The sequence below is a fragment of the Cebus imitator genome, unplaced genomic scaffold (genome assembly GCF_001604975.1).
Source record: "Cebus imitator isolate Cc_AM_T3 unplaced genomic scaffold, Cebus_imitator-1.0 Scaffold0, whole genome shotgun sequence".
Taxonomy (NCBI): Eukaryota; Metazoa; Chordata; class Mammalia; order Primates; family Cebidae; genus Cebus; species Cebus imitator.
Genome location: NW_016107315.1, coordinates 10,208,105 through 10,219,203, shown reverse-complemented (window position 1 = coordinate 10,219,203; position 11,099 = coordinate 10,208,105). Strand labels below are relative to the sequence as shown.

General features: G+C 44.0%; 1 long non-coding RNA gene across 1 annotated transcript in view; it reads right to left on the bottom strand.

The window, feature by feature from the left end:
- The window catches only part of LOC108307600, a 19,023-nt gene extending 8,424 nt beyond the window's left edge, over positions 1-10,599 (bottom strand). Inside the window, exons 1-2 of the long non-coding RNA XR_001826598.2 lie at positions 10,589-10,599; positions 8,619-8,622 (exon numbers count right to left, since the gene is read on the bottom strand). This is a non-coding gene — a long non-coding RNA (uncharacterized LOC108307600). The remainder of the gene's footprint in view (positions 1-8,618; positions 8,623-10,588) is intronic.
- Positions 10,600-11,099: the final 500 nt, after the last annotated feature.

Here is an 11,099-nt window from a genome sequence, read left to right as displayed (position 1 = left end):
GGAGTTAGCAGGTCATCCTTTCTGGCCTTTACAATGACTGACAATGCCAGACTGCCTCTCCTGACTCCTGACTCCCGAGAATGCTGCACACCTTCACTTGGGTGGATTGGCTCCTCTAGTTACTTTTACTGCAAGAAGATAATTTGTATCCTTTGTCCATTTGGCCACAGGGTTGCCTGTGGTGGAACCTTAGATCAGGCAGAGAGAGGCCTTGAAAGGGAATTGGTCCATTGCTCCAATCAAATAATCATAAGTCCTTCATGCCACAGGCTCTGCTGTTTTTGGAGCTGATGCTGTCTAGGTGCCTCCTTATGACGTTCAGGGCCCTCTGAAGCCCGGCCTTGGCTCACTTTTCCAGCCTTCTCCCATCTCTTCTTACTTCCTGTATGCTTCAGCTAATGGAACCAGGCCATTGGCCCAGAGTTTGGCACCCATGCTTTTACTTGAGCTGTTTTTTCTACCTGGAATGCCTGCCTATCCCTATTCAATTTCTACCTATCCTCATATGATCTAATTGATGGCAGGAATCACTTCCTGCCTTTTATGACAGGAATCACTTCTTGCCTTTTATGACAGCACATGGCTTCTTGCCCCTGCCAGACTGACATGCATTTGGGGAAAAGTAAATACAAACCTGCCCCCTCTTCTCAAGTTGTTCACAGGGGGCTTTGCCCAGAGTGGGAATTTGAAAAGTATTTGGCATGTCTTGCCTGTTGTCTGGGACACAGGTGGTCAGGAGACCCTCTTGTCTAGGCCTAAAGGAGGAAAGTCAATGACCCCATTAAGCAATAGCTGGGAGTTGGCATAATTTAGCAGCAGGAACTGGTCAATGGGCAGCTCTTACCCTAGGCTAAGAACTGCTGCAAGACAGCAGTGACTGTGGTCAGGATGAGAAAGGTGTGGGAAGACAGGAAGGCCGAACTTGGGGATCTGAGCTGGTGGGCTGGACTGGGTATGCTGGATTTCATCCTGGAATGAGATTTAGTCTAGCTCACAGCCTAAAATGCTGAGAGCCTGGGCCCCTGGTGAAGCCACTGCTCACCTCCAGCTTTAGGCTTAGGATTGGTCAAGATGATTAAAGGCACCTGAGTGGGCCCAAGTTATAGCCAAATGTTTTTGTAAGGAACAAATGCTTTTCAACAGAAGACAATATAAAGATCAACTGTTGTAGACTTTCCCCTTCTTCAGCACATGGCTAGCAGATCTCCTCCTGGAAGTCTCTGCAGAAGGCCTTTGTCTTCTGATCGAGGCTGCAGTGGGACTTTTGCTTTCACTGAGCATGGTATTAAGTACCCACAGTTTATATATATATATATATATATACACATATATATATATAATTTTTTTAAATTGCACTTTAGGTTCTGGGGTACATGCGCAGAACATGCAGGATTATTGCATAGGTACATACATGGCAATGTGGTTTGCTGCTTTCATCCCCCCGTCACCTGTATCTGGCATTTCTCCACATGTTATCCCTCCCCAACCTCCCTACCCCCTGCTGTTGCTCCCCTATTCCCTCGCAACAGACCCTAGTGTGTGATGCTCCCCTCCCTGTGTCCATGTGTTCTCATTGTTCAACACCTTCCTATGAGTGAGAACATGTGGTGTTTGATTTTCTTTTCTTGTGTCAGGTTGCTGAGAATGATGGTTTCCAGCTGCATCCATGCCCCTACAAAGAACACGAACTCATCATTTTTTATGGCTGCATAGTATTCCATGGTGTATATGTGCCACATTTTCCTTGTCCAGTCTATCACTGATGGGCACTTGGGTTGGTCCCAGGTCTTTGCTATTGTAAACAGTGCATGTGTCTTTATAATAGGATGATTTATAATCCTTTGGGTATATACCCAGTAATGGGATTGCTGGGTCAAATGGAATTTCTATTTCTAGGTCCTTGAGGAATCGCCACACTGTCTTCCACATTGGTTGAACTAATTTACACTCCCACCAACAGTGTCAAAGTGTTCCTGTTTCTCCACATCCTCTCTAGCATCTGTTGTCTCCAGATTTTTTAATGATCACCGTTCTAACTGGCATGAGATAGTATCTCAATGTGGTTTTGATTTGCATGTCTCTAATGACCAATGATGATAGCGTTTTTTCACATTGTTGGCCTCATATATGACTTCTTTTGAAAAGTGACTGTTCATGTCCTTTGCTCACTTTTGAATGGGTTTGTTTGTTTGTTTTCTTGTAAATGTGTTTTAGTTCTTTGTAGACTCTGGCTATTAGCCCTTTGTCAGATGGATAGATTGCAAAAAATTTTTCCCGTTCTGTTGGTTGCTGGTTCACTCTAATCATTATTTCTTTTGCTGTACAGAAGCTCTGGAGTTTAATTAGATCCCATTTGTCTATTTTGGCTTTTGTTGCCAATGCTTTTGATGTTTTAGTCATGAAGTCCTTGCCTATGCCTATGTCCTGAATGGTTTTACCTAGGCTTTCTTCTAGGGCTTTTATGGTGTTAGGTCTTATGTTTAAGTCTTTAATCCATCTGGAGTTAATTTTAGTGTAAGGTGTCAGGAAGGGGTCCAGTTTCTGCTTTCTACACATGGTTAGCCAGTTTTCCCAACACCATTTATTAAACAGGGAATCCTTTCCCCATTGCTTGTTTTTGTCAGCTTTGTCAGAGATCAGATGGTTGTAGATGTGTGACGTTACCACAATCCAATGAGGTCAGTATTATCCGAGTTCTCAGATGAGAAAATTGAGTCTCATTCGGCATTGGACTATGTGTAATCTTCAGACTCAGAGGACCAGAGGAATCTGTAGAGGAGTGAGAGATTCCATGTTCATGATGTTCATCCTGGAAACTGTAGGAATGATCAAATTTCCCTTCATTGGCCCCTTTTCTATCAGCAGGCTTACAGAAATTGTGTTGACTCTCATTACTATCTGCCATTATACATTTGATTAAAAAAACAAAACACCTCGCAACACAATCCCTTAGGGTTCTGGGAATTTATAACAGCATGAATTAATTTAATTTTGTTGAGGTAATGACATTGTTAAAATAGACCAAATATCCATATAAGATAATGGCCACTTTTGCATGAACTTGACCATCAGCTTCCTAATAATCTTGTTGGATATATGACAATGTATTTGTCTCAATTTCTGTGATTGGACACTTAGTTATTACCATTTATTTTAAACAACTCGGTAGTGAACATCTTTGTGCATATGACCTTTGGAAGTATTTCAGAAGATTTCCTTAGAAGAAATTCCCAGAGGTAGATTTAATGGGTCAAAGCATCTTGGTCGATATTACAAAACTGCTTTTCAAAAAGGTTTCACCATGTCTGTGGCCACCAGATGTGACTTCCAAGCAGTTTTCTGGGAGAAATCCTCCATAATCAGTCAAGCATATCTGCAAAGGGTGATCTTGCTGCTGCAGTGATGTGGGTCATGGAAAAGGGTGTTCTGGAAGGACTCCCTCTTAGCTAGCCTCCCTGGGAACAAGAGCTTGAGAGAGAGAAAAGCAGATCCTGTGCTCCTGGAGCTGGCCTGGTGCTATCAGCCAGGCTTTGGTGTTCCTCTAAGCTGGCCTGGAACTCACAGCTAGGCCTTAATGTTCTCCTTTGAATACAAAAAAATTCTCATAGACCAGCAACCTCAGATAAGACAGTACTGTGACCATGATGAATCAAAATAAAAACAAGGCGAGGCCGAGGCGGGCGGATCACGAGGTCAAGCGATCGAGACCATCCTGGCCAACATAGTGAAACCCCGTCTCTACTAAAAATACAAAAAATAGCCGGGCATGGTGGCACATGCCTGTTGTCCCAGCTACTCGGGAGGCTGAGGCGGAAGAATCACTTGAACCCAGGAGGCGGAGGTTGCAGTGAGTCAAGATTGCACCACTGCACTCCAGCCTGGTGATAGAGCAAGACTCTGTCTCAAAACAAAAACAAAAACAAAAACAAAAACAAAAACAAGCCTACTCCCTAATCATGTCTGAACACAGACACACATGAGCATTGTTCAAGCCACAAAAATGACCAAACATCCACCTATCCTGGCTGATACGAGTGATGGCTGTGTCTTTTCCAATTGAGTCTTGAGCCTCGCTCTAGTCTGCCATTCCTATAGGTATGATCTATAAAGATCCCCATTCATAGACTTGTTCCTGCTTTCTGACAGCATAGGAGCCAGTGCAAGGCCTAGTTTCCCTAAACCCTCCTTTGGGTCACCCAACACAAGCCCAAATCCTATTGTAAGTCCAACCTAATATCTTCTTCCTGAGATGCCCTGTGTGACTCCCCAAGTTGTGTGTTCTCCCTCCCTGCCATGAGTAGTAAGTCCAGCATGTTCAACTACAGGTAGTCCTGGAGGCCTTTGGCTGCCAGACATTGACAAGGCTTCATCCTGTCCCAAGCCTCCCACTCTGCTTCCCCTCAGGGAACATGCCCCAGGGCTAACCTTGTTTTCCATTTGTAACAATCACCAACCTCAGCCCTCAAACTCAGCTTGTAAGGAAAAACATCACTTTATTTTCTATATTAAATTTAACTTCTGATTTCACTAGACTGGAGGAAAACCTCTCCTAGTATTTCCTGGGATTCTCCCCCTTCCACTTTGCCATGGTTGGGCCATGATGATGTTTCATATAGTGAGGGCACCTGGACCTTGATCATTACTGCATATAGGTTTCCTGAACTCTCGGCCCTGCTCACAATCACAAGGACCCTGAAGGTGTGGAATTCTCTGCTGCTGCTCCTGAGCAGTGATTGTGTCTAAGAGTAGTTTGGGAGGCTGCTTGTGGTTTCATGGAGGGCGGCACTACATAGTCATGTCTTTCTGGGGCCTTAAGACCTCCTGGGTGGAGCTATGAGGGTGGGAAGGAAAAGCCTTAATTATCTCTGTCGTTCCCCAAAACGCTCGATGTCACCTATAGATTCTCTATTCTAGTTTTCTATTGCTGTGGAAACAATAATACCGCAACCTTAGTGCCTTAAAACAACACACAGTTATTATCTCACAGTGGGTCAGGAGTTGGGGCACAGCTTAACTGGGACCTCTGCTTAGGGCCTTGCAAGGCTGCAATCAAAAACATGGTAAGTTTATGCTCCATGGTTCTCAGTTAATCTCCTGGCACAGTTTATGTCAGGGAGACCTGGGGTGGTAAATTTTAAGAGAGGAGTCCCTCACTGTGCAGACACCACTGAGGGACCAGGGAGACCCACGAGGTCATGAGTGGAGAAGGACCTGCATAGAGACCAGGTGTGTAGCTTTGCACACTACCATGCCCTCAGGCTGAGGTTTTCAACCCACACACCACCCAGACCCCCATCAAGGTCTTTGGAGCCAGCCTCAAAATAGTCTGAATAAGAAGCAAAAGATAAAGTCAGATTTTCTGGGTAGAAGAAGTCATGTGCTGAGGTATTTATAGTCAGACTTAGTCCCCAAGCAGAGTTGATCAAGGATCAGGTTAGTGGTAGCCATCAGATGGAATGACAGAATGATACTAGTGGCCACACGACAGGTAGGAAGGCTGGTCATGGGAGGAGTGTGTTGCCACTGTCCAGGCTTGCATTGGCTGGGAGAGGGATGGATGCTTGAACTCAGCCCATCCAGCCCTCCCAGGGCAGGGGCCAGGGTGGCCCCCTACCCATTACTTCTCCAGGTGAACATGTCATGGCCAAACAGGGCATGTGAGTGTCCTGTGATTTTGAAAATGAAGAGGGTGCCCACGGGGCAAGTCAGAGAATCGGCAAAGTCACGGGCTCCTACAGGTGCCCGTCCCGCTAACCATCACTGGGACACGCTGGACACTTGTGGGGAACAACCAGCACTGGTCCTCAGTATAGCTCAGGCAGGAAGCTCTCTCAGGTGGACCCTGGTGGAATGGTGGGCATGGCCTCTGCTCCCACAGGACTCCTGGGTACTCACCTGGGTGGGGGCACTGCCTGCTCCTGGTGTTGCGCTGTCTATGAAATCATGTGGGTCTGGCTCCCCAGTCTGAGACCCCGTGACTGCACTCCCTTGCTGCTTTTCCTCTGCCTCTCTCACGCTCTCCTTGTCTGAGGACACTTTTTGAATTTCAAGGATAGGGAAACTTGCTAGTTTTCCTCATGTACCTCTCAAATCCCTCCTCTATGTTCTGAATCCTTCTTTCAACAAATAACATCAACAAATAATTTCAATGAAATTAAAAACCACCGTGTAGGCCGCTCGTTCACCATGGTCAATAAAAATGCACATGGCTGAGTTCAGCTTGGAGGCTGCCATCAAGGCTTCTGGGATTCCTCCCTGCCAGTCACCTTGGCCTGGGAGTCTCAGAGGAACACCTTGAGATGGGGATTCATGGGAAAGAAAGGGCTTTATTAGAAAGCATTCCCGGGAATACTGATAGGAGAGTGAGAAAGTGGGACAGGGAAGGGAAGAAGGCCCAGCTCTAGCAGAGTGCTCTGTAACAGGCAGAGACCTAGAGAGGGTCACTCCTCCAACCCTGCAGGGGCTCTGACACAGGACAGGCCTCTCCTTCAATTATCCTGACTGGGGACAAAGGAGTTGCTGTGATTTTACTCCCATGCTCATTGGTCATCAGCTAAGGGCATCTCTGGGTAGATGAAAATGTCCAGGCATTTCCTGCTCTCTATGCACTCAGACAAAGGGGGCTGGCTCCTGAAGCCCCTAGAAAACCTAGCACGTACTAGTGCTGGCACATGGGATAGCCTGTGTGCAGCACAGCAGGGGAGCCACCCAACAAGAGATGGGAGGAACACCAACAGCATCTTCTACACCATGAAAATCTCTGGATGAATGATGGTAGGAGTCATTTGGAAGAAACTGATCTTGGAAGAATGAAGCTCTAGGGGTTGCACTTGCCTAAATCAATTGTAGAAAGATGTCATGGGACAGGATACAGTAGTAACTAGTGACTAGTTTCCTCACAGCCAATCTTCGCAATTAGAGGCAATGTCCACCTTGAGAAATACTAATGGCTTCCTGCCAATTGATCCAACAGCAAATACACTCCTGAAGTCAAGAACAAATGATACTGCCTGTAAATCCAAGCCACAAGACATAAAGGATACTGCAGACAAAGAGGATGAAAGATAAGTCACATACTATGAGAAATATCCTAAGTCTGTCTTGTTACAAGAAAGAGACTAAGCTCCTGGGCAATGTTCTTGGGAAACAGAGGGAGAGTGGTGAGAAACTTCCTCCAATTCCTAGCTTTCATCCTAGCCTCCAGGAAGGTTGGGGCATAAATGTCCCTGGGACTCTCCAGGAAGAACATCTCCACTGTATTTCTGCACAGTGCCTGGGAAGGGGTTCTGCCATGTTGAGACCAGAGAATTTTGGATTTCTCATCAGGGAATATAATTGCTTTCTTGGCAGTCAAACAAATAGAATTAAGACTCTGCCTTATTTTACGGTTTTTGTTGTTGTTGTTGTTTTTGGCAGGGATGGTTAATCACTGTAGTCTGACTCAAGTATCCTGAAAGCCCAGATACCTGGACTAAGTCATCAATAAATGTTCTCAGTCTGCCCTTGGGATTGATCCAATAATAAACTTAGCATTTTTCAGTTCAATTCCACAAACATTTATTGAGTGCCTACTATGTGCCTAGTGTTGTCAACTCCTAGGGGGTATAATGTTAGTAAGACTTAGATGCTAGCCCTAGGAAGTTCTGTTTTATTAGGCTGGTCATTTATTAGGTCATACAAAGTAATGCCAAAAACAGCAATTTTTTCTGCACCAACCTCATAGAAGTCCAGTAAAATAAAACAAAATTTAGTGGTCAGTTAATTGTGCTCTCCAGGCTGTGTAGAAATTATTTCACCAAGCTGAGTTGGAAGTGAGTGAGAGGACTGACATCTCCTTATGCTAAAGAAAGGTTAATAAGACACAGTATTGTTGCCTGTGCAAAGCTGTAAAACCAGAATTCCAGGGAAGCCCCTTAGGCCAGGGAGAAGGTGAGGAGAATTTCATTGAGTTGAAAGAACAAGAAATAATCTTGAAAACCTTGTGTGCCTGAGATCAGAAACAATTTGAGAAATTAACTGACAGAGATACACCACAATGTTATTAGTGGTTTTCTCCAGGGGTTGGGATTTTAATTTTCTTTTTCTTTTTTTCCTCTTTTCCATCCTTCCTTTCTTAGTTCTTTCCTTACTTCCTCTCTCCCTACCTTCCTCCCTTCCTTCCTTTTTCCCCTTTTATTAAAATTTTTATTTTATTTTAATTTTTTACTAGCTTTAGTGAGGTGAAGTTGACAACAAAAGCTGCATATCTTCAATGTGTACAATGTACTGATTTGATATATGAATACAGTGTAATGATCACATTAATTCATTAACCTATCCATCACCAACCCACAGTTCCACTTCCTCCATTTTTTCCTACCTCTTTCTTTTCTCTTATGCTTTGTTAGTATTTGATAGTTTTTTGTTGTTGTTGTTTTTTGTTTTTTGTTTTAACAATGTGTCTTTAATTCATTTTGAAATAAGGTCTTAGGTTTAACATAAAATAACTGAGAATCTAAGGCACATTGTATTTGGGGTTGAAGGTCAGGACAAGTTGATGCCAAAGATAAGCTAACCCTGCCATAGGCCCCCATTTCTCTCTACCTTTCCCCCGTTCCCCAATGCTTGGCTATATTCACTTTGCTGTCATCAGCTCAGGGGAACTAGTTAAACAGATCCAGTTTTTAAATGTCTCTTTATTAAAAAAGTTTACAGACCCAGTGCCTATTCTTATCATTTTTCCCTCCTTGGACAGTCACAAACACTTTTCTTCAGATCATTTCTTCTGATTGAGAATGAAAATAACTAGGAAACCAAGAACGAGAGATTACCTCCACCAATTACAGACCCAACTTTGTTAATATAATTTTTGAAAGAAGTTTTCCCTCAATAGTGTCAATGGCCCATGTAAAGCAACCACAGCTATGTTACTGAAAGTGGTCCTGATCTAGATCCCAAGAGAGCGTTCTTGGGCCTTGTGCAAGAAAGAATTCATGGTGAGTCCATATGGTAAAGTAAAGGTGAGTTTAAGAAAGTAAAGGAATAAGGAATGGCTACTCCATAGGCAGAGCAGCAGGGTGGGCTCCTTGATTGATTGTACTTGTAGTTATTTCTTGATCATCTGCTAAATAAGGGGTGGATTATTTATGAGTTTTCTGAGAAACAGGTGGGCAATTCTAGGAACTGAGTGTTCCTCCCCTTTTTAGACCACATAAGGTAACTTGCCTGACTTTGCCACGGCATTTGTAAACTATCATGGCATTGGTGGAAGTGTCTTTTATAATAGCATGACATGATAACACATTATAGTTAGCATATAATGAGCTGTGAGGATGACCGGAGGTCATTTTCATCATCACCTTGGTTTTGGTGGGTTTCAGCTGCCTCTTTACCACAACCTGTTTTATCATCAAGGTCTTTGTGACCTGTATCTTCCGCCAACCTCCTATCTCATCCTGTGACTAAGAGTGCCTAACCTCAGGAAAGCAGCCCAGTAGGTCTCAGCCTCCTTTTACCCAGCCCTTGTTCAAGATGGAGTCACTCTGGTTTGAACACCTCTGACAGTTATAGTAGTGTTTCTTTACATTCTATATTATACACAGTTGCATCCAAGATATGGTGGTAATGGCATCAACAAATATTCTATGTATCAGAAACAGCCCCCAAGAGTATAAGAAAACCAAAACTATTTATGTTTGTTTAAAACACATGTTGGCACGTGGTTCCAGCTCTCTTTTCAACTTAAAATTTGTTGAGTAACTAAAATTTCTATACATCTCCAGAATGCTTGCATGCCGAAACTCATTGTGCAACCGTGGTTGACGTTAAGGCACCAAAATATCTACAAATGTAATCATTTCGCATGCAAACGACTCTTCAGCTTCCTCTTTAAGATCCAAAAATACCCCTAAGGAAAACTCCACCATGGTATGTTCAGTCCTCTCTTGATGAGGCGCCTGCTGCACTCTTCAGCAGTGTTCCTTCTTTCTAATAAAACTCTTTTTTCAAACCTACACTGTCATCAGTAAAGGTACTTACCAACCCATAGATCAACCACTTTCCCATGCTGGGGCTCTGATACCTCACTTGGTGTTAAACAGAGAAACTGAGGGAGCTAGAGTTTTGTTTGTTGTCTGCTTAACACCTGTGGATTTGGAGTTTGTACCTGGGACTAGTGCTTTTCAAATTTTAGGTCACAACCCATTAGCGAGCTATAAAACCCATCTAGTGGATTGATACCATCAGTTTTGAGAATAAAGCAGAATAGAAAATATTATCAGGGTGTAAGACACACAGTAAGGGCGAGTATTGTTTCAGGGGATTTTGTGTGTGTGTGTGTGTGTGCCTGTGTGTGTGTGTAGTGGGGTGGCATGTAAATGCACTTCTCATTGTGGGTTGAGGTGCCAGGAATGGGCCCTGTTGCCTTGAGCTGCTTGTATGATGCCTGGAAAAGCCTGATTAGGATGGCCATCCCTGTTGAGATGCTTCAAGGGGATTCAGGTGTAGAGGAGGCATTTGGAATAGGGGACCTCTGAGGCTCCTTCCAACCTTGGAATCCTGATTTTAGGATCCAACAAAATTTATAACAGCTTGGTCAAAAGAATGTGACTGACCAACTTTTAAAAAGTAGGTTATGTAAATAAATGGTCAAAATCATGTTTCCATGATAAGTCCTGCAGTGACTCAGGATTTCTTTCCCAAGTGTTTTGAGGCCACCACAGTGGATGTTAACATATTTCTCCAAGGTTCAGTCCCGTTCCATGTCTCCCTCCATGTTAATGATCTGTGGGCTTCTTCATTGTCAGGATGGGAAGCCCTGGCGTTGGGGGGCAACCCCCTTCAGTGTCACTCAGTCCACACACTCCAGCAGCTGGCATGGGAGCCGGTGGACAGTCTATACACTCAGACAGAGTAAATAGGGCAATCCCTTCTTAAGAAGAGTGTATCCCAGCTGCCTTGGTCAGGAAGGAAGCTTTTCTTTCTTCCTCAATCCTTCAAGCTTCCCACTATCAGGACATGGTCCCTCTATTTACGGTCTTGGAGTCATCTTCTTTGTCCTTCCTCCCCGACAGCCAATCCGTCACCAAGTCCTGTCTGTTCTACCTCAAACTAAACACCAG